Raw genomic sequence first — 23,793 nt, forward strand, 5'->3', positions numbered from 1 at the left:
TTTGTATGGTGAGAGTAATGGTGACCAGCTGGAATTGGACGTATGTGGGAAATTCGTCTCCACCCTGCATGCCTAATCAACTCTCATGAAGGAGATTTCAATGCTTTTTCACTTTTTATTTATTTTTTTTTTTCTTCTATAAATTCCCTTCTCATTTCTCTCATATATCTCTTCCAGTTTTTCTTCTCTTCCGCCCTTGTAGGAATCCAGGCCTTTTCTTCGTTTTCTTAGGCTTTTGTAGAGCTGAAGCTCTGCTGGTTTAGCTCCTGCTTTAAACTTCAATTTGCTCAGATGCTGTGTGAAATCTTGATGTTTGAGATTCATGTCTCCAGTTGTGAGTGAAATACTCCGTTCGGGGTTTATGATAAATTCCTCCCTTAGACGCAGGACTCATCTCGTTCAATCTTTCTCTGTTGTCTTCCTCTACTGGTTCTATGTGTTTTCATAAATAATCTCTCTCTAAATCCTTCACTTTCATATATTAGAGCTATTATCATATATAATAACTCTCTATAATTAGTATCTTCTTCTTTTTCAACTTCTCAGCTGTGATTTTGGTGTATATATATATATTATATATTATATATGGCTTCGTCCAGTGGAAACTCCAATTCCTCAGGTTCCATGGTGCCATCGGGATCTGAAGGAGACTTGCATCAGTTGATGGATCAAAGAAAAAGAAAGAGAATGAAGTCCAACCGAGAATCAGCAAGGAGCTCAAGGATGAGGAAACAAAAGCACGTAGATGATTTAATGGCCTAAGTGAGTCAGTTAACCAAGGATAATATCCAGATCCTCACAAGCATCACCTTCACCACCCAACTCTATATGAGCATGGAGGCTGAGAACTCGGTTCTAAGGGCTCAGATGATGGAACTAAGTCAAAGACTCGAATCTCTCAATCAGATCCTCCATTGTCTCAACAATTGGGTGTATGAATCCGAGGGCTTTGAAACAAGTGATGAAAGCTTCACCACCAACCCTTTTAATATCCCTCATCTGAACCAACCCATCATGGCATCAGCAGATATGATGTTTGAATACTAGAAAAAAATGGTGAAACTTGCTGGTATGGGTTGTTTTGTATTCTCTTTCTTTTGTAGTATTGGTGTTATTATTGAAATTAGTAGCATATTAGGGAAGATGATGTAAAGGATGAGTTGTAAGAGAATTGGCAGCTGGGGGATTAAAAAAATTGTGGTATCAAGTATTATGCATGTATGTGGCCTCCCTTTTATAATGTATTAATTAATATACTTGTTTGTTGTCTTCTTCCTCCTTGAAAAATTGATATCTTTTGTTCTTTGTACACCTCTTTCTCTTTGAGAAGAAAATAATTGGTAATGCCAGAAAAAAAAGGCAGAATTGTTGCTTGTACAGCAAATCCATTTTATTCCCAAAAGCAACATTGTGAAATAAACGAATTCTTACTTTAAAATGTTATATCTATTCTAATCAAAATTTTATTGTTATTAATTCATTCATCAATGTAACTAGGAAGTGGGACAGATTGGAGACCTATCTATTTTGAAGCTTAAGTTGATGCTTCGATTTTTATGTTCAACAAATTCATTCTACTTTGCGTTTAACAACTACCAATACCATCAACGTTAAATCCAAGTACACATCACCAATGATCAAAGAAAAGGCTTTTAATAAAGAAAAAATATTTTTTTGGTAGTGTTTCTCACGTACAATTTTAGTACACCTTTAGGCACTTTAACCTTTTGGTTTTATTCATAAAAAGTTCAAATCATAGAGGTCATGGTATGTATGGCCAATAAACCCTACTTGAGTACTTTGCCTGCATGGCATTCATCAGTCTGAAATTTATTGCCATGATTTGAAATTCTTTTAACAAGTGTTCTAAAACAATTTTTCATTATCATGGTTTTTATTCATTGTTTTACAGAGCTAACATCTCCAATGAGATCCACTAAACATTATCAAGAGCACGTTACCATTAATTATGAAATCATGGAAGCAATAAACTAAGCAGTAAAAAATATTATCAAAGAAAAATATACAAACAAAAACAAGGGGGAAATGATCAAATCAACCAACTTTATATGGTTGAAAAATAAAAATTGATCAACCTAAAACTAATTCAAACCATAGTGTTTGAAATATTTGTAGTCACTCCATAAGTTCAAAAACTGTGATTATTTGAATCGAATTTAATGTTTGTTTAATTTAAAATTAATTTTAACAATTCTATAATATAAAAATGAATACTATATATATATGATATCATGCACCTATTTTATATCCTTATGCGTAGCTTGACTACTTTTTATTTGCAGAAATTAGAAAAATTGGAACTTTTGTTTCTGAGTAAAAAATTATGCATCGATCATTCAAATAAATCTTTTATGAAGAATATTTAATATTTTAAATGAATAAATATTTAAAATATTGATGATATTATTTTATACAATGTTAATTATTAAAAATAGATTTAAAATCCTAAAATCAAATCAATTGAAGAAGAAAATTCAAAATTAAGAAGAAATTTCTCGATCAACATTCTCTATTGCTTCTTTTTCTTCCTCCTGTTTTAAAAATCTCTTTCATCTTCCTCACCTACAACTCTGCGTATCCATTCAACCCTGTCAGTCCATGACAGTTTTTCTAGTGTAGTTTTCACCCTCAAATTATTAGAAATATTTACATAACAAAAAAAAACATTTTTACTTGCATTTACAAGTACTTATAAAAGATTAAAAAAATAATATTATCTTTGTCGACAGTCTTTGATCGTCGATTAGAAGAGTGCCAAAAAAGAATTTTTAATAGGTTGATCACTAGTGTCAGTAAAATGTGAACATTTGCCAACACAAAATTTCTTAACACTTTTTGTAAAATAAATTTAACATATTCAAGACTTTAGAAATTATGGATTTTACAATAATAAATTTATTTGATGCAGAATTAGAAGTGACCAACGGAAACGTTGAAGAATCCATCCTATAATAAATTGATTTCTTCCTAGTTTTCTGTTCTGTTACACAGATCTTAGTAATTGAAGTTATAATTTTTCTACTAGTTTTTTTTATGTGTTTAACCCTAATGGATAGAGCTTGAACAAATTTATATTTATTATTATTTTTTATGCAATGGAAATTGTTTGTTTTATTAAAAAAGAAAAATCTAAAACTGCAATGACACAAAACTAGCACTTAAGATCATACAAAGATCATACAAGGAAAATGTTAAAACACATCTAAAAAAAAACTTGAACAAAATAAAGATGTGAATAGATCTGACTGCATCGACAAACGAAGTACAACAAGATATCAAATTACTGAAAGACCACTAACAATCACGAATCAAAGTCGAGCGCCGTGAGAAAACTATCTCCGAGCACAAGTTGTATATCCAAATTCATTTGATAGTCCAAAGCAAGGCATACCAACATGACAACAAATAAGCGCTATCTTAATCAGTCGAGGCGATATCAAATCCAACCTTGAAAAAAAGTTCAACAAAAAATAATGGGCAAACGATCGATAGAGAAGATCGAAAACATGTCAAAAAGTCATAGAAAAACATGTCACAAAGACAGAGAAAATCGCGCCATGAAGGCAAAGTTATTAGAAATTAAAAAAAATAAAGATGCCATATAAAAAAATAGATGAAAAACAATAAATACCGGCATTCGGCAATCAACACTAACGTTCACCGTCGCATGTCAACAAAATAATAATAAAGAAAAGGCCAAACGGCTTGAGAGAAAAAGGGAAAACCCTAATACTAAGAGAAAACCTTAACATTACCAGAAGTGGCGGATCCATTAAGGATTCATGTTAGACACGTGCCCACCTTGAACTCTGAATTTTCTTTAAGTAATTACCTATTTAATTGATTGTGTCCACTCTCAAATTTTATTTGTACCCACCTCGTATAAAAATTTTATGTGATCAATATATATATGTGTCCACCCTGAAAATATTTTGGATTCGTCACTGTTACCAAACCTATTTTTTAGTATCTTTATATTTGATTAATTTTAAGTTCATTATGTTCATAATACTCATAATAATAACCATATTATCATGAATTGGAAACTCTGAGTTATGATGATTGTACATCGTTTAAGTCATATACTTCTTTGTATATACTATAACATTATAACTCATTATAATGTCTTTAAGCAAGTAATGACCATCATGATCACGAAATGTTTTTATTAAAATAATTTTAATTAAATTGTATGTAAATGGTCATAAAATATGAAATGTAATTCTATTAATTTTTTAATGATGGATACCGAATTGAAACATAAATTAAATGTTAGGTATGATTTTGAAAAAAATTAAAATTAAAATACCAAAACTGAACAAAAAATAATTTAAATACTAAACATGTAATTTATCTTAAACCTCAAATTCTAAGAGAAATTTTCGTCATAATTCATGCATTATGTTGACTTTAAACACTCGTGGACAATACAAACCAAATGGGAAAATGGGAACTGTAATTGGTTGACGGTACGTGGGAGTAAATTGTAAGTAAACTTGGTCGTAGACGTTCGTGGGACATTTCCACAATGATGCCATGTTCAAATGTGGAGATAACTATGGGTGTTTTTGGTCGTTTTTTTACTAGAAACCATCACTATAAATAAGTGTTAGCCATAAGGTCCCTAAGCACAGAAAACACATGCAAATTATCTGTGAAACTATACTATCTAGTAAGGGTTTTCAATTGTGTAGAAGACTTTGTTGTTTTTCAGTGCTTCGTATAGCTAAATTTGATGTGCTCGATGATGATTTAACGTGTTTAATGATAATTTGACGTATTGGACAATGATATCACGTTTCAGATTTTTTATATTCGATTCAAGTAATGATCGAAAATGTTTACGTTGAATCTTACCGAAAGTCTTTACATAATAGAAGAATACGAGAGGCCAGCTAAAAGTAGCATTAAACTTCGATATTGCATCTCTTCATGAAATTACCTTAATCGTTATCCATAAACGTTCATATACAATTGAAATTTGTACCCTTTTTATTATATTTTTGCCCTAATTTCCATGGGTGCGATCTGATTGAGGATATGACCTCAGAATTTTAAAGATGCGTTAAACCCAATTATACGTTTTCTTTTCAAAAGATTGTCTTCATGCCATCAATGTAAATTGGTAGCTTTTGTTTTAGCCATGCTGCCTTATTATGTTTTCCATTTTCATTTTGATATTCTAATCCCTTGATTTGGTTATGTATGTCCATCCCAAAAATATGATGGGAAACATCCATCTATGATTCAACTCAGATTACTATTAATTTAATGATGATATATTTCATTTAAATATAACCATAGAATACATGTAAAATTTGATACAACAAGCTTAAAATAAAGATCAAAATCACAGAAAGAAGATGCGGTTAAAACTTGATGATTCCCAAATCACAGAAGTTGACACAAGCCAATGTTCCGCCTAAAACATTCATAGATGGTTAAAATGTTTTCCATCCAAAATAAACATTACAAAATCAGTTCAGAACAGCTTCAGCCATGTTTTCACTTAATCATATGGAATTTGGATATATGCAGCATCACATACAAATGGAATGTCAGCATACATACCAGCAAGTGCACATCTTGTGCACTCCACAACCGTAAATAGGTAAGCAAATGCCACAGCCGTCCAAAAGTGCATCCCAAACTTGCCCCAATAGATTGCAAATGGCATCCAGCGGCTCACGGTCCCAATCACCTGCAAGGCAATCTCCAATAACATGCCATCACTACATGAAATCTGAAAAAGTGAGGCCATTCTTTCCTCCTCACTATCCCCAGATACGCAACGAAGAAATATGCCATCAGGAACCAACTCGGCAAACTTCCAATGACTCCGAGGAAAGGATAGGTCAAAAGTCCTCCAAGAAGGGGTGTAGATGATATGCTGTCTCAGCATACATCCACGTCTCATGAAGAGGCAGTAAATAGGGTAGGCATGCTAAAGTCCTCCACCACCACCATCTGGGCTTCTTAGTCATTGGAGGAAAACGAAAACTGTACGGAACATCCTTTGATGCTCGAGGCACCAAATTATATCTGCAACGCCTTGGTAATGATGGTAAAGCTTGAGACAGGCTACCTTGATCCCCAGTCAACAATGGAGATGATGCAGCAGAAAGGTGCAAGAAAGGCACATCTAGAAGATTGAACAACAAAAAATATGAAAATTTGTTGGGAATTTTGACATTCGTTCATCCAGAATCGCAGAAAGTAAACTAACAAATCAAAATAATTTGATTAGGTTTGGATTCTTAGAAGTTTTTTTTTTTTTTGATAAGAAGTTTTGAGTTTCGATCTTCTAACAAAGTTAATTAAAACATGGAAACAAAATAAAAACCATCCCATAACTTTAGAGAGTGCAATATAGACAATGAATCTCACTAACTAGATCTTGCTCGTGGGTTGATAGTGCAAACAAACAACTATGAAGAAATATAACTCTACCGAATTGAACCAGCAAATAAAATGAAGCATGAAGAAATCTTCATTAATTTTGAGTACAAACGATATACAGTACATGGAGAACAGAAGTTAAGAGTTAGAGCCTTAGAGGTACGAGAGACATGATTCAATTTAACTTTTCAGTGGAGATTCTAAATTAAAGAGAGTTTATATTATTTTGGTAAATATTAATACATGAAGAAACTTATAAATATAAATACTGTAGACAAGCATTTTGTCTGGGATTTTTATTGTTTTATTTTATTTTTATTATTATAATTATTAAATATTAGATATTAATTTTATTATTATTATTATTATTTTTAGGTCATTATAAAGACTCAATTTGGGTTTAAGCCCAGTAACCAGAAACAAGCTCAACAAGCCCGAACCAAAGCCAGCTGAGTCTCATGAGCCAGCTGTCCCTCCACAACCGTTGGAAGCATACCTGCAACAAACAAGGAGAGGATTACGAACACCATTCAACATAACATGGGGGAAAACCATAAGCAACAACTGAAGGAAACCGTTCGTTGAAAGGGGCATTCATCATCCGTAAAAAGGGAGGAACGAGGGAGAATCAAATATTATAAAATATCACAAAAAAACAAGAGTCCACAGAAAAAAAACGAAAATACGAGAAGAATGAATCAACCAAAAAATTTCATCAAAGGGGGAACTTGTTGTAACAAAAGAAAAGCGATGTAACGAGGGGTTCTACCCATATTTTGAAACAAATACAAAAGAAAATTTTCGAAGCAATACAAGAGACTTTGGCTTTCATTATTTTCCAAAGGCAACATCATTCAAATTTTGGAAGCAATCAGAGAGATTTATCAGGGGTATCTTCGTTCTTATTCTGATTTTCTTTCTTTTTGCATTATGTTTGTGTGTATGCATGTGGGTTTCTAAAGTTTAAAAGCAATAAAAAAAACACAAATAGAGAAAGAGGATTTCTGAGTTTACCTTTCATCGTGGTTTGTAGCCATAGTAGGGGGTAGATCGGAGTTGAGGGACTGTTTGGAGTTCGTTCGGCTTGCTCAACCGTCGTCGGTGACCGGGGTTAGTCTGGATGATGTTTTGGGTTCGGTATAGCGCCTGTTCAAGGCAATTTTGGTCATTTGGTCACCACTGTTGGTAGCCGGTGTAGCCATAGTAGGGTTTTCTGGTTTTGACGATTGGCAGAGAGAGTTGAAGAGAGAAAGATAGAGAACGACTGAGGGGAAATGAGGGTTAGGTTTAGTCTAAAGTAAGTTTTATATTAGGTTTTCAGGGTTAATTGCTTTAAGGTCACTACACATTTGCCATCTATTTCCATTTTAGTCCTAGAATCGAGTCTTCTATATTTTTATTTTTTTAATTTGTTACTTTATTTTACCCACATTTAATTCTGGTCCAAATTGTTATTGTATTTAATTTTCGCAGTTTTAAACATTTAACCTCCGAGTTGTTGCATGTTTCGTTTTAGTCCTGTTTATTTGTTTAGAGTTTATTCTAATTTTAGTCCTTTATGATGTTGATTTGTTTTAGTTTCATTGTTTATTTTGGTTTAATATTCATATGTCCGTTTGAATTAATATTTTGTTTGTATTTAAAGTAATGAAGTTTGGTTTAATATAATTTGATCCTTATTTTAACATGAATGATTATTTTCTGGAATTTATATTTAACTTGTTATGTTTTGCATTTTAGTCATATTGGTGCATTACAAATTAATATATATATATATATATATATATATATATATATATATATGTTGGGTATAATGAGTGGTAATATAATGTATGTAAGTTTGTATTAAATAACATTGCATGATATTTTAATCATAATATTGGTTTAATTAATTTTACATGACATCATGTTTGTATGATTTGCATAATAGCCTCACTTGCATAACTCGACATTATTACATAATGAGATTAAGGGTAATACCCTTTTAATTTAAAATCATTTTAAGTGGGTTGTCATAACGCATTCGAGGTCCGTTTTTAACGATTTTAAAATAAAAGTATATCCCATCAGTGACACCTAAGAAATTGATCTATCACTTTAAAATTTGGGAATGGAAGAAAAAGAAATATTCAACTATTTAAATTTATCGAGAAAATGTTGTTATAGCTTTAAGATCTGGTCTCGATATTTGTAAATAATCGAACATTCTTTATCTTTCTAAAACGACTTGGTAATTTTAATTTAATTTATTTGGTTGCTTTTGAATATTATTAAATTCACATTTTTGTTTTATGGGATCAAAAATTAAATTAAGTTCGAATTTATATCTGGTCTCGATATTTGTAAATAATCGAACATTCTTTATCTTTCTAAAACGACTTGGTAATTTTAATTTAATTTATTTGGTTGCTTTTGAATATTATTAAATTCACATTTTTGTTTTATGGGATCAAAAATTAAATTAAGTTCGAATTTATAAAGTTAATTGCAAATACGTTAATTAATCGACTAGGTACCGATTTAGGGCGTTGTGGGGGTGTTAATCCTTCCCCAAATGTAACCGATTCCCGAACTCATTTTTTGGTAACGCATATCACAATTTGTTGTTTTAATTAAATTAATTTTATTTAAAATGAAAAAACATTTGTGGGTGCCCAATCACACCCTAATCAAGGATTGGTGGCGACTTTTTGAATCTTATTTTTTGCTATCGTAAAGGAAATCCAAAATTTTTCGAAACGAGAGGTCTTTTAAATCGTATTTGTTTTTAAATTAAAAATCAATTGAAAGAGGATAATTAAGAATTAATGTGGTTTTTAAAATCAATTGAAAGAGGATAATTAAGAATTAATGTGGTTTTTAAAATCTCACATTTAAAAAAAATCGTTTCGACAACTTAGTGACTCCGCTGGGAACATTTTTTTAGAGAGTCAGGCCGATATTCGATTAATTAATTGTCTTTGCAATTGAAAATTATAAATTCGTTTTAATTTGATTTTTGATCCCTTGTTTGGTTTTAATAAGTTTTGTTTGTATTTTGATTTTTTTTAATTTAATTCGATTAACTAATAAATAGTTGTATTGATTTGTTTGCTAATGGTTTCAGATTAATTGTGTGAATTTAGGAAATTTTGAGTGTCTTTATTGTGTGTGTTTTTTGCTTTTCCTCACACACTGCACAGCTGCATTATCATGACATGAGCTAAAACCCCGCTCCGTCCTATTTAAGTAGGAGTGAGAGACTATGCCCTCGTGTGGTTTTCACCTCCGCATGGGATAGTGGATCGCTCTTGGAGCTCACGCCTTATGGTCCTCGTGATGGTATTCACCTCCGCACGAACATATGGAGGTGTGTTCCCTCGAAATTGAACTCGATCCCCTAAACCTTATGATAGGCCAGGATTGAGGGTTCGGTAGCCCAAGAGGGCACCGACAAGGACAATTCGAGAACCTATTACTTTAGAACCGAACCCACCATATAGTGAACATAGAGCCTGAATTTAGGTCGAGTCTAACCCGAACCTTAAGAGTCCCGTGAGGAGGGTACACAGATTGGGTAGCCAGCATGTGAGGGTATGTTTTATTTAATGATTATGATACTTATTATTTGTTGCTGATATTATGTGTACTAACCCATTTTGTTATATGTCTATTTTATTTCGATTTTATTGCATTTGCATCTTCATGTCATCTAAAGGTGTTAATTCGCAAGTGATTGACTAATAAGAAGGCAGGTCATAATGAGACAAGAAATTCTTAAACATGTAGTCAAATAATGAGATTCAAAGATGTTCAAATGATCCATGAAGAAGGACATCCGATGAATGAAGAAATCTAAAGTTGATTGAAGACTTCCTTTAAAGGAGTGAAGGCCAAGATATTCCCTCAGAAGATAGATACAGTTATACCAAGGACGAGAATACCCTTCACAAAGACATGAAGACCACTTCGTATTGAAAGTAAAATAGAGACTTCAAGATTCAATTTAAGGACATCTGGTGTCATCAAAGGTGATAAAATACGGCGATAACTTTGGGTGCAATGTTAGATTCCTGAAGAGTATGACTCAAGGAAATGAAGGAATGAAGAATCACATTTATATTTTGACTACATGGTGTACTGAATTCTTGTTGTCTAAATGAAGGTTGTTCTATGGTGGTCACTTTTGGAATTAACACCTTGTGCATTTGCATTTGCATTCGCATTCGCATTTGCATTCTTATTAGCTTCAATTTATTTATTTTGCTATTGTTGCTTTTTGTCCTTTTGTTATCTTATTTGTACTAACATGTTTTTATGTTGTTTTTCTCTTTGTCTGCATTTCATGATCATGTCATAATCAAAAGGTGTTGATTTATGAGTGGTCATCATAGTAAAAGGTTTTCATGATAGACAAGGGGTTTCTCGATCAAACAGACTATACACAGTCAAAAAATGGCATTCTAAGAAAGCTTCGAGAATAATAGAGTTGTGCACACAAAGATCATATGTCTAACAAAGAGCACAAGGAGATAAGAGAGATAAAAGAGAAGATGTCCAAAATGATGGATAGAATAGATGCTTTGTCCAAAGGAAAAGAGACTTCTACCAAAGAAAAGAAAGAGCTCGATGAAAACAATCTTGAGGTGATGGATAGAATAGATGCTTTGTCCAAAGGAAAGAGACTTCTACCAAGAAAAGAAAGAGCTCGATGAACAATCTTGAGGTGTCAAATACACAAGGGACTACTTTAGAACCTGTTGATTCTAGCCAAAATGAGAAATCACGCACAATCATTGTTCGTATCATAAGTTGTTTGGAAATGCCAAGGAAATACTGGCAACTGTAGAAGTTCATAAGGATGAAAAGAGCCATGCAGTCAGAACTCGTTAGTATTTGATAGTCTACTCCCAACGTCAGGGAAGTAAAACTTGAAACTCCAGTTTAACCCAAGTTGAGAGGTGGTTCTCATTGTGATTTCATCCCAATATCATATAGGAGTTGTATGATGAACTGTTAGAAGCCCAAGAAGTGGCACCGCATTATGTGAAACCTTTACAACCTCCATATCCAAGTTGGTATGACATCAACGTTCGTTATGAATATCATGTTGGAGTTCAAGGACTTCTATTGAGAATTGTTCTACCTTCAAACGTCGAGTCCAACTTCTACTAGATCATGGAGTATTGGAGTTTGAATTGAAAGGACAACCCAGTTTGAAAACGGATTATCCTGTTTGGTTTGAACCAAAAGTGACCAAAGGTAAGGGTATCCGTGAGGACATCCAGAAAGAAAATTATTTGCCAAAATACGAGGCTCTGATTCACCATTTAAGGAGTGAAAATGATAAATTGAGTAGAGAGATAGAAGCCATGCGGGATGTTTTTCAAAGGATCAGTCAGCTTTTAAATTTGTTGGTATAGGAAATGTCTTAGAGGAGTGGATAATAGGGGTCACTAAACTTAAAAATGATGTTGAACAGTTGAGAAAGAATTGCAATGTGCACGAAGGTCGAGCCGAGAAGTTTTCTCATGATTTACAAATTGCAGAAAAAAGACACAATATAGCTGTTGATAATTTGGGAAGATATCAGGCCGAAAATCAGATGTTGAATAGGTCCATTGCCAATATGGAAATTTCATATCAATGCCACAAGAGGGAGAATGACGCTGAGTTAGAAGTCGTTAGAGCCAAGAACAAGAAATTGATGAAGAATGTGGATGATTGTAGTGATCTTATGCAAGAGCTTCATAACCACAATGACTTTCTTGCAAGGAAGATTCAACAGCAGTGTTTACAACTCCGAGAATCGGCACTCAAGATAGAGAAAAAGGGACAAATTTATGAAATAAGTTATGACCCAAGCAAATAATGTGGCTCACAAATGGGTTGATTTAGCTGGTTTGTAAGAGAATTGAAGCAGATTGACAACTCGACCCCCGAGCATGAGTGGAAATTAAATTGGCTTTTGAAGGAGATAGAAAAATTCGGATTAAAAGTTGTCCATTATATGTAAAGTTTGTTTGATGTATCGAGACCTTTGTGTTCAATGAAAGTTGTTTTAAGATGATCACTATGGAATGACACCTTTTGTATTTGCATTTGGCATTTTCATTTGCATTGCATGCATTTATTAAGTATTTTACATATAAAAATACGGAAATAACTTATGGAAGGTTATGTGACAGTAGTAACAAGATCATTCATTCATACTATTTCTCATCGCCATGAACAAACAAATAGAAGCAATGGAACAATTTAATGAGAAATTACAAGATCAACTACAAGAACAGTTAGCCGGGTCACAACAAAGATATGAGGAATCAAGCATCGGGTTCTCTGCAAGGGGTATCAAATCAAATGATTTAGATGTTAGCAACTAAGGCTGCTGATAGAGAGGAAATCATTGATAAAGGATACCAGTTTCACCAGACTAATACATCGAGAATCGTAACCTACCCTGGAACATCTAACTCAAACCAAGGGAAGAGCCTCGTCAATTATAAGCAATTTGAAGACAAATTCAGGTGGTTAAATGAAGCCATTAAAGATATAAAGGTTGTTAATGTCCCTCACAAGGAGTTAAAAGCTAGAGAACTCAGTTTGGTCCCTAATTTGGTCATCCCACATTAATTTAGGGTGCCTAATTTTGAAAAATATGATAGCACTAGTTGTCCCCTAATTCATCTAAATATGTTTTGTAGAAAGATAAAAGGGTACCTAAATAATGACAATCTGTTGATTCATTACTTCCATGATAGTCTTGCTGGGCCAACTGTAGTATGGTATAACCGTTTGAACAAAGAACAAATCAAGACATGGGTCAACCTAGCTGATGTTTTTCTGTGACAATATCAATATGTTAAAGGCTTAACCTTAAAACATCATGACCTTCAAAGGATAAGAATGAAAACTACTGGGTGCTTTAAAAAATATGCCCTAAGATGGAGAGGAGTGGCAGCACAAGTTCAGGCTCCTTTGTTAGAAGAAGAAATATCATATATGTTTCACGAATCTCTTCCAGCTCCTTTCTTTGAGTTAATGTTGGGAAAATCGACGAATAACTTCAAGGATCTTATGACAGCTGGGGAGTTAATTGAGGATGTAATCACCAAAGGAAACTTAAAAGACACTTCTAAAAACCCAACCGATCAAAAGGAACAAGCTGATGAGGTGAATGAATATTACATCCAGAGCTCTCACATCCGTAAAAGAAAAAGGGCAGCAGGTTACTCGATACGTCCAAAGAAAGTCCCAAGATCAAAAAATGCTTTGAAAGTGTTCCAAACTCCTATCTCAGATCTATATCCCCATTTGATTAAAGGACAATACCTCACATCGATGCCAGTGAAAGTGCAACCAAACCCTTCTGATCACAGCTATGATCAAGATAGTGTTTGTGATTTCCACTTGGGGGCATTGGGACATTCTACGGGAAATTGTAGGCCTCTGTTAAAGGAGATAGAGATGCTTGTGGAAAATGGGACATTGACACAAGAATTGGTGAAACGGTGGATGATGAGCTCGAGTGGAGCATCAGAGCACATAATGTAGCATCCGTTTGGGTCAGGTGTTACTACGTTATATGAGTAATGGGGCATCCTAATTAGGAAGAGATTATTTCATTCATCATGGAGCTTTATTTCATTTGCAACATCTTGTTTGAACATGTTTTTTTACTTTCTCATCAGTTTTTCGTAATGATGTTTAAATAAATTCATGTTACTTTGAGGATGGTGAGCATTGAATCGAATTTGCAACTTGAAATTCTTTGAATATCAACTGAATTAAAAACTCTTTAAATGATTAGAGTTATAAATCTTTGACAAGATGACAAGGTTGAAACCTGATAAAATAAGGACCTTGACCTTATCCCCAGAAGATATAATCGAACACTATACCATTTTCTTGCAAGGACCGATATAGTCTTCTCCTATTATAAGGGAATGAACAAGAGGCTTGGTATTCAGGTATCTATAGGAGCGGACAACATGGGGCATCTTTTCTGTATGATGTTACAAAACCGACTAGATTTCACTTCTGTTCAATGATGATTATGATCTTTACGGATGGAATAGTCGAGTAGATGAGTCTAGTTTAGGTCAGTTGCTTGGGAATTGAACTCTAACGATGAGATTTTATGACTCTCAACAACACCTAGACTATGACATGTTCTTCTTGACAAGCTTAAGAAATTGGATCCGTATACCCAGATTATAATATTACATGTATACAATAAAGCTTGAGTTGTCCCTCTAGAGCAATTGGTTAAACGTCTCGGCTTTATGATAGAATTCAGCTACCCTGATAACGGTGATTATATTATATGTATATAATAAAGCTGAGCTATTCTGCTAAGGCAATTGGTTATAGAGGAAACTCGAAAGCCCTGTGTCGCAACCGTCTTTCGGTTGGGCCCTGGAATTGGGCTTCGACTTGAAAAATGCGGATTGGAGTCGCCACCGATCATTTATTTAAATATAAATGGGTTGATCGGATACCCTATTTCTTATCTGATCTGCGTCTTACCAGAAATATGTCGGGCTCGGGAGTCGGTTACGGTCAAGGAAGGATTAGCACCCTTGAACCGCCCTTTCGGTACTACGTAATTTCCAGTTGTCTTAATTAAGAAAAATAACAAGTTAAATTAAAAGATAAAATAATGATCCAAAATTACTTACCTTTGACGGATTTACAAATATACCCTTTAAAAGTCAAAATATGGGTTAGAAGAGATGAATAAATGATAAATAAAGTAAAACAAATAAAATAAGGAGATTAAGTAAGAAATAAAGTAAATATAAAATGAATAGAATATATAAAATAAAAAACAATAACACTAATATATGCACACCAAACAACTAAATAAAAAATAAAATGATAATGTAAATAAATAAATAAAACAAGTAAAAGAATATAAAAACATAAAATATAGGATAAATATAAAAATAGATAAATAAATGAGTAAAATATATAAAAAAGTAAAAGCATATATATATATAAGTAAAATAATAATAATAAAAAAAAAATCAAAAGTAATATATACATGCAAAATAGGAAATATATAAATATATATATATATATAATAACACTAATAAAAAACATATACATATATAATAAATTAATAGAAAGTAATATGCATATATAACAAGAATAATAAAGTAGGGAAAAAATGATTTAGGGGGGAGAATTAAATATTTTAAAAAAATGAACACGCCTCGGGGGTGGATCTAGGTTCGAAACTTCGAAATCCCACCCTTTTTTAGTCATCGGCGCAACCCACGTTTTGGGTTATTCGAACCAAATCTCAAGAAAAATAACGTGCACATGCGAGAAATGAACGAACCAATGTAAAAAGAGATGCTACCTTTTATTTCCTTTTCGAATCGTTTACAACAACTTTGCCTTTGTATTTTCCGTGCTTTCCTATGTGTTTTGTGTGTAAATCCTCCGTCAATCGTGTGTTACAATGGTGAGCTACAATGGCTATTTATAGTGCTTGTGGATCCTATCTTTAGGAATTTAAATAATAGTAGAACTCTATCCTATTTTTAGGAGTTTGAATCCTAGCAAAATTTTATCCTATTTTTAGGAGTTTGAATCCTAAAATTCTATCCTATTTTTAGGAGTTTGAATCCTAGTAGGACGAAAAATGTGTGTTGACACCCTGGCTTTATGAATAGATTATATTCAAACCATGACCTTGATCGGGTACTTGGCAATTCGGTGTATGCTCCACTGTGATTGTCAAGTCAAAAGACTTTGTGATGATATGAACCCTTCAACTAGCCCGATAAAGGCATATTACAATAAAGTTGATTTCAGCTAGCCAAACATGGCAATTTTATGAATAAGGAGTTTCGGTAAAAATGGACTAAGGGAGTTAAGGAACACCTTTTATAGTCGATTTCACACGAGCACTCAGGAATTTCATTTTAGACCGATATTTCTACACTACCTTTATTAGAGGAGTCTACGAGGGTTGAACAAATGGAAGATTTCAGAGAACTGAAATAGAAGTGTTCTAGAAAGTCTAGTAATTGATTATGCAAGTTGCGTCATTTTGTCCGTATCCGATTAAAATACCAAGCCGAGAAAGAGGTGCATGTTAAAATATTCACGATGATCGATAGGGAAATGAAATTTTGGTGGCCGAAACCTTATAAAATAAGAAGCTAACCTGAAGTCAACTCCTCAACTTTTGACACTTTTTAAATAGTTATAACCCTGAAAACATTAAAGAGCTATTGATTCTTTTGATATTCTGTGAACTCGTGGTTATAATTTGATTCGATTATGAGCCTGAATTAAGGGGCAATGTTTTATAAAATTCTTTCATTATTTGATCCCTATAATAAGAGAAAAAGGAAAAACATTTTCAAACATGACAGTTTCAAATGTGAAAGGTCCTTGAAGCTTGTGAGATTCATTATGCCTCTATTGGAGAAAAAGAATAAGTGATTCCAGAACATGAAACATTCCACAATCTTGAAGTAAAATGGTCCAAGAGAATAGAATGAATGAATAATAGAACTTATAACATTTCCTTGTGACGTTGTTAATAACCCATTAAGAAGAATATGATCTCATTATTCAGAAGGGGCACATATTACAGTTTGTATAAAATGCAAGACATTTTGTTAGAAGAATTGATCACTTCTTAAGTGTTTATGACAATATGAAGAGATGCTCTCAAACTACTTGGCAATACTATTGTGAAGTGACACTAGAATGAGAACATTCAAGTTAGGATATTTTGGGCACGAAGAGATCCAAGAGTACTCACTTTGGGGTATTACCAGAAACCCATATCATGTTGGGATGACAATATTCAGACCAAGAAGATATTGAGAATGAGTCTCACAACTTGAAGTGTCAGGGGCAGACCTTGAATTTGAGCAGAGCTTACCTTGTAAAGAAAACCAACCGAGCATCAATCAATGGAAGAGTCTTAGAAGAACAACTTTGAAAGCATAATTGAGTCAATGACGGAAACACAGTGGTATTTCTGATCATAGCAAGAAGTTGAGAGAGAAAACAATTTCTCCGAAATAAAGATAAAAAATGAAGACAACAAGAAGATAGAAGAAGATCAGAAGGCTCTTCAAAAATGCAAGTTGGAAATTATGAGTTGTTATACGGATATCTAAAACAAACTCCAGAGAGGAATGATCAAGTAGAAAAAGACTAAGTTCGCCACTTTGAAGTCAAATGAAGATGAAATCGACATTTATGCATTCATGAGAACATCATTTGCATAAAAGAAAATGCATTACAATAATACATTTAATTGCATTCGTGTTTCATGCATAAACACATGGTTTTGACAGATCTTCCAGTGAAAAGAGAAGATGCAGGATGTTAAAATCCCGACAATTGAAAGGTAGAAGTTAACATCAAATACAAGGAATCATGTTTAGAGAGGAAGAACCTGAGGAACGCAGGGGTCAATCCACAGAGGAAACATTGCTTTGAAGTGGGGCACGTGTACCGATCATTAAGTCATTTTTATGAAGTGAAATGAGGAGGATTTCTCATTAAAATATGAAATTTGAGATTTTGAAAAACAAGTAAGGTTTCTTACCCAGTAAACAATTTATGTCATTCAGGCCATCAATAAGTCTTTCGAGCATGATGCTTAAATCCTTTGGGCCATCGGTGAGTCTTTCGAGCATGATGATTAAATCCTTCGGGTAATTTGTAAGCCTTCACGGAAGAGTAGTGAAGCAATACCATCAGTAAGTGCCATCAGTAACTCTTTCGAGCATGATGATGAAGTCCTTTGGGCTATCAGTAAGCCTTCCGAGCATGATGATTAAGTCCTTCGGGCCATCTTAAGCCTTCACGGAAGAGTAGTGAAGTAAACTATATTAAGCCTTCACGGAAGAGTAATGAAGCAAGTCATCAGTAAGCCTTCCGAGTATGATGATTAAATCATTCGGGTCATCTATCAGACATTCGAGCAAGATGAAAAGTCCCCAAGGGTCATCTTATGCCTTCACGGAAGAGTAGTGAGCAAACCATCTTAAGCCTTCACAGAAGAGTAGTGAAGCAGAATCACACCAGAAGATTGTTTGAGTTCTACCCCCTAAAGCAAGAGGGAGCTAACCCGCTAGTCGAAGATTGTTCAAAGAAGAGAGAGCAGATCCCTCATCAAGTTTCAAAGCCCGAAGATGGAACTGGACAAAAACGCACTGCCTTTTTTATTTTTGCCCTATTCTTGTTAGCACAAGAATGGGCAAAGAGGGGCATCTGTAGACATGTGTTTTGTCCGGGATTTTTATTGTTTTATTTTATTTTTATTTTTATAATTATTAAATATTAGATATTAATTTTATTTTATTATTATTATTTTTAGGTCATTATAAAGACTCAATTTGGGTTTAAGCCCAGTAACCAGAAACAAGCCCAACAAGCCCGAACCAAAGCTAGCCGAGTCTCATGAGCCAGCTATCCCTCCACATCCGTTGGAAGCATACCTGCAGCAAACAAGGAGAGGATTACAGAACACCATTCAACATATCATGGGGGAAAAACCATAAGCAAAAATTGAAGGAAACCGTTCGTTGAAAGGGGCATTCATCATCCGTAAAAAGGGAGGAACGAGGGAGAACCAAATATTATAAAATATCACAAAAAAACAAGAGTCCACAGAAAAAACACGAAAAAACGAAAAGAATGAATCAACCAAAAAATTTCATCAAAGGGGGAACTTGTTGTAACAAAAGAAAAGCGATGTAACGGGGGGTTCTACCCATATTTTTAAAATAAATACAAAAGAAAATTTTTGAAGCAATACAAGAGATTTTGGCTTTCATTATTTTCCAAATGCAGCATCATTCGAATTTTGGAAGTAATCAGAGAGATTTATCAGGGGTATCTTCGTTCTTATTCTGATTTTTCTTTCTTTTTTGCATTCTATTTGTGTGTATGCATGTGGGTTTCTAAACGTTTAAAAGCAATAAAAAATACAGCAAAATAGAGAAAGGGGATTTCTGAGTTTACCTTTCATCGTGGTTTATAGCCATAGTAGGGGGTAGATCGGAGTTGAGGGACTATTAGGAGTTCGTTCGGCTTGCTCAGCCGTCGTCGGTGATCGGGTTAGTCTGGATGATGTTCTGGGTTCGGTATAGCGCCTGTTCAAGGCGATTTTGGTCGTTTGGTCACCACTGCTGGTAGCCGGTGTAGCCATAGTAGGGGTTTTCTGGTTTTGACGATTGGTAGAGAGAGTTGAAGAGAGAAAGATAGAGAGAACGACTGAGGGGTAAATGAGGGTTATGTTTAGTCTAAAGTAAGTTTTATATCAGGTTTTTAGGGTTAATTGCTTTAAGGTCACTACACATTTGCCATCTATTTCCATTTTAGTCCTAGAATCGAGTCTTCTATTTTATTTTTTTTAATTTTTTTACTTTATTTTACCCACATTTAATTCTGGTCCAAATTGTTATTGTATTTAATTTTCACAGTTTTAGACATTTAACCTCCGAGTTGTTACATGTTTCGTTTTAGTCATGTTTATGTGTTTAGAGTTTATTCTAATTTTAGACCTTTATGATGTTGATTTGTTTTAGTTTCATTGTTTATTTTGGTGTAATATTCATATGTCCGTTTGAATTAATATTTTGTTTGTATTTAAAGTAATGAAGTTTGGTTTAATATAATTTGATCCTTATTGTAACATGAATGATTATTTTCTGGAATTTGTATTTTAACTTGTTATGTTTTTTGCATTTTAGTCATATTGGTGCATTACATATTAATATATATATATATATGTTGGGTATAATGAGTGGTAATATAATATGTATGTAATTGTTTGTATTAAAATAACATTGCATGATATTTTAATCATAATATTGGTTTAATTAATTTTTACATGACATAATAGGATTAAGAGTAATACCTTTTTAATTTAAAATCGTTTTAAGTGGGTTGTCATAACGCATTCGATGTCCGTTTTTAACGATTTTAAAATAAAAGTGTATCACATCACTGATACCTAAGAAATTGATTTATCACTTTAAAGTTTGGGAATGGAAGAAAAAGAAATGTTCGGCTATTTAAATTTATCGAGAAAATGTTGTTATAGCTTTTAAGATCTGGTCTCGATATTTGTAAATAATCGAACATTCTTTATCTTTCTAAAACGACTTGATAATTTTAATTTAATTTATTTGGGTGCTTTTGAATATTATTAAATTCACATCTTTGTTTTATGGGATCAAAAATCAAATTAAGTTCGAATTTGTAAAGTTCATTGCAAAGACGTTAATTAATCGACTAGGTGATTTAGGGAGTTATGGGGGTGTTAATCCTTCCCCAAACGTAACCGACTCCCGAACTCATTTTTTGGTAATGCATATCACAATTTGTTGTTTTAATTAAAATTAATTTTTATTTAAAATGAAAAAACATTTGTGGGTGCCCAATCACACCCTAATCAATTATTGGTGGTGACTCTTTGAACCGTATTTTTTGCTATCATAAAGGAAATCCAAAATTTTTCGAAACGAGAGGTCTTTTAAATCGCATTTGTTTTTAAATTAAAAAATCAATTGAAAGAGGATAATTAAGAATTAATATGGTTTTTAAAATCTTATATTTAAAAAAAATCGTTTCGACAAATACCATTATATTACTCATTTACAGATTGCCTTTTGGTTTAAATTGTTTCAGAAAAATACTAAACCAAAATTAAAACAAAATCCTAATTCAGTTGGGCTTTGAAACCAAAACAATTTTTTTCAGTTTTCAAATTAAACCAAAATATATGATTCGGTTCCCCTTTTTTAATTTTTAACCAAATAATGCTCAGGCCTACTTCAAAACAATCTGCGAATCGTATTTGATATTATCCTCTTGTACACCAAATGATGTCTATAAAACAAAAAAGGGTAAGCAATGACATATACCTCCAGCTGGCCAGGATCTTAAATCCCAATAAGACCCTGAAGATCTATTGCTGCTGCTGCTTCGAAATAGAGCTGTGATCAGGGGCGTGGCTTGGGCCTGCGCGACCGCGCAGGGCCCCGAAAAATATTCCAAAAATATATATATATATATATATATATATATATATATAGTGGTGTTTTTTCAATAAACGTCACTATAGATTGATATATTGCGACGTTGTTTTATAAAAACGCCACTATTATTGCGCTGCCCAAAAAAATGCCAAAAAATATATATAGTGGTGTTTTTCCAATAAACACCACTATAGATAGACCTATTGCGACGTTTTTTTTTCATAAAACGCCACTATTATTTCCCCGAAATCGAATATATCTAAATAAAAATAGGGCCCTTTATAAGAATTTGTACAGAGTCCCCGAAAAATTAGTCACGGCCCTGGCTGTGATAGGCAAACGAAGATAGCATGAAAAACTAGAGCTACATGGCACAGGCTTAGGAAGCCTTGAACTCACAGAAACAGACCTGGAGGGCAAGGTCAATCCATTCAGAATCATGGCAGCTACCTGTAAAATACATTGTATGAACTTTATGAGCATGGAGTAAAAAGGGAAAATTTTAAAATAGAATCAGACCAACTATGCATCATTCAAATAATGTAAAAATGATAGGCAATAAATGACATGGGGATCTAGGTTTCCCCAGATAATAAACATAAGAAAGTTCAAGCATATATCAGGAAGACACGACCAAACTATACCACATTGAAAATTTCATAATAGCGGATTCTCTTCATGCTAATTAAGGAATATCTCCATCACAAATCGATATTACCACGTTATAAATTGTACTAAGATTAAAAAAGACAGCTTCAGACAAATTAATTCCTATACCCTAATACCAGTAAAATCATTTGTGTTTCTGGTTCAACATTGTTCACATTTTATCACTGGCTCTTAACCCGTAATATCAGCTATAATGCCCATTGTTGTTTGATTAAAGCTAATATGAGAAACATGTTTTCTTAAGCATAATAATAAATCTTAATCTACATTCCATTTCCTGCAACAAGTAAATATGAAACTTAAAAGAGAAATCCTGCAGATAACATACTGTTGGGAAACTGAAAGGAATGTCTCACGCTTTAGAATTTTCAACCCAACGGGGAAAACCACATAGCGAGTTAACCTCAAGTCTCAACCATCAAATTTAAAGCTTAACATCCATCTTGTGAACCCAATACTAAGCTCGGTTGAAAAAGAAACAAAATCCCAAAAACTAAGAAAATCAATGAATTTTCCTTTAACTAAAGCCTTAGGTAGATGTCAGGAAGACAGGCTACCATGAATTGGAGAATAACGAAACAAAGCGGCTTGAAATTCTAGAGCCAAATGGTAGTGTTATGCCCGCCTGCTATCGACTTTCGTCATCGTAATTCTATCTTGTTTTCCTGGGGAAGAAAGGGCCAGGGTTTTATAGATCTACTTGGGTCGGAACCCGAGTGCGAACATTTGCAAAAAGATTAGTTATTTTTTGTTTACTTCAGAATAATTATGAGACTTTGTATGAATTAGCTCTGAATGTAATATGTTGTGTGATAATATCTCTGAATCATTTAAAATATACTTCTGTGTTGAATCATTCAAAATGTACTTCTGTGCTAAATCATTCAGAGTGTACTTCTGTGCTGAATCATTCAGTACTATTTTGTTGAATCAGTCAACACTGAATTATTTAGAGGTTCGAAACAAACACGATAAATAATGAACGGTTCAACATTCAGCGCTGAATGATTTTATTAATAGACAAATAAACATCTCCTTAGTAAAGATAAGGTTTGCCGAACAAACTTGTGGCGTGGGCTTCGGACATTAATAAATTAGGTCCAGACCGATTTTTGTCGGGAAATTTGGATAGAAAATAGCCCACCACGGCTTATTAAGCCAGACCCAAAGTCAATAACGGACCCGTATCGGAATATCCGTTTTTACTATTTATATTTGATTAAAAAAATTAAAAATTATAGAAATTGTTTGATAGAATGCCTAAAATTATAGGATAAATATAACTTTTGGTACTTAGCTTTTATAATTATGTGTAATGTAGTGTCCAAGTTCGTTTATGCAATTAGATACTTAAACTTTTTAATGGTGTAATTACGTTAATCATGGAACGACATGTGGACAAATCCTCTATTTTATTTATGTTTTCCTCTCTCTTTCTCACTTTTTCAAACCCTTCACAACAATCTTCATCATCACAACAACCTTCATCATCACAACAACAAGCTCAACTGAAAAATAACGTGATGAGAGCAAATATATAGAGAAAAATATTTACAATTTATACTTTAAATCCTCCTTGAATAGTCAAATGAAATTATACACCGTCAATTATTGGAACAACGCATTATTCCACCGATATAGAAAAAAAATGTTTGTACTTAAGTCTTGAGCCATTTAAGAAATAATAATCGTGACATTT

At 33.3% G+C, this 23,793-nt stretch overlaps 2 pseudogenes; one reads left to right on the forward strand and one right to left on the reverse strand.

Moving 5' to 3' along the window:
- LOC120182925 lies at positions 1–1,221 on the forward strand (annotated as a pseudogene).
- Positions 1,222–5,508: 4,287 nt separating this feature from the next.
- LOC120182936 lies at positions 5,509–22,824 on the reverse strand (annotated as a pseudogene).
- Between the last annotated feature and the right edge of the window lie 969 nt (positions 22,825–23,793).

The sequence above is a fragment of the Hibiscus syriacus genome, unplaced genomic scaffold (assembly GCF_006381635.1).
Source record: "Hibiscus syriacus cultivar Baekdansim isolate YM2019G1 unplaced genomic scaffold, ASM638163v2 tig00003725_pilon, whole genome shotgun sequence".
In the NCBI taxonomy this organism is placed as follows: Eukaryota; Viridiplantae; Streptophyta; class Magnoliopsida; order Malvales; family Malvaceae; genus Hibiscus; species Hibiscus syriacus.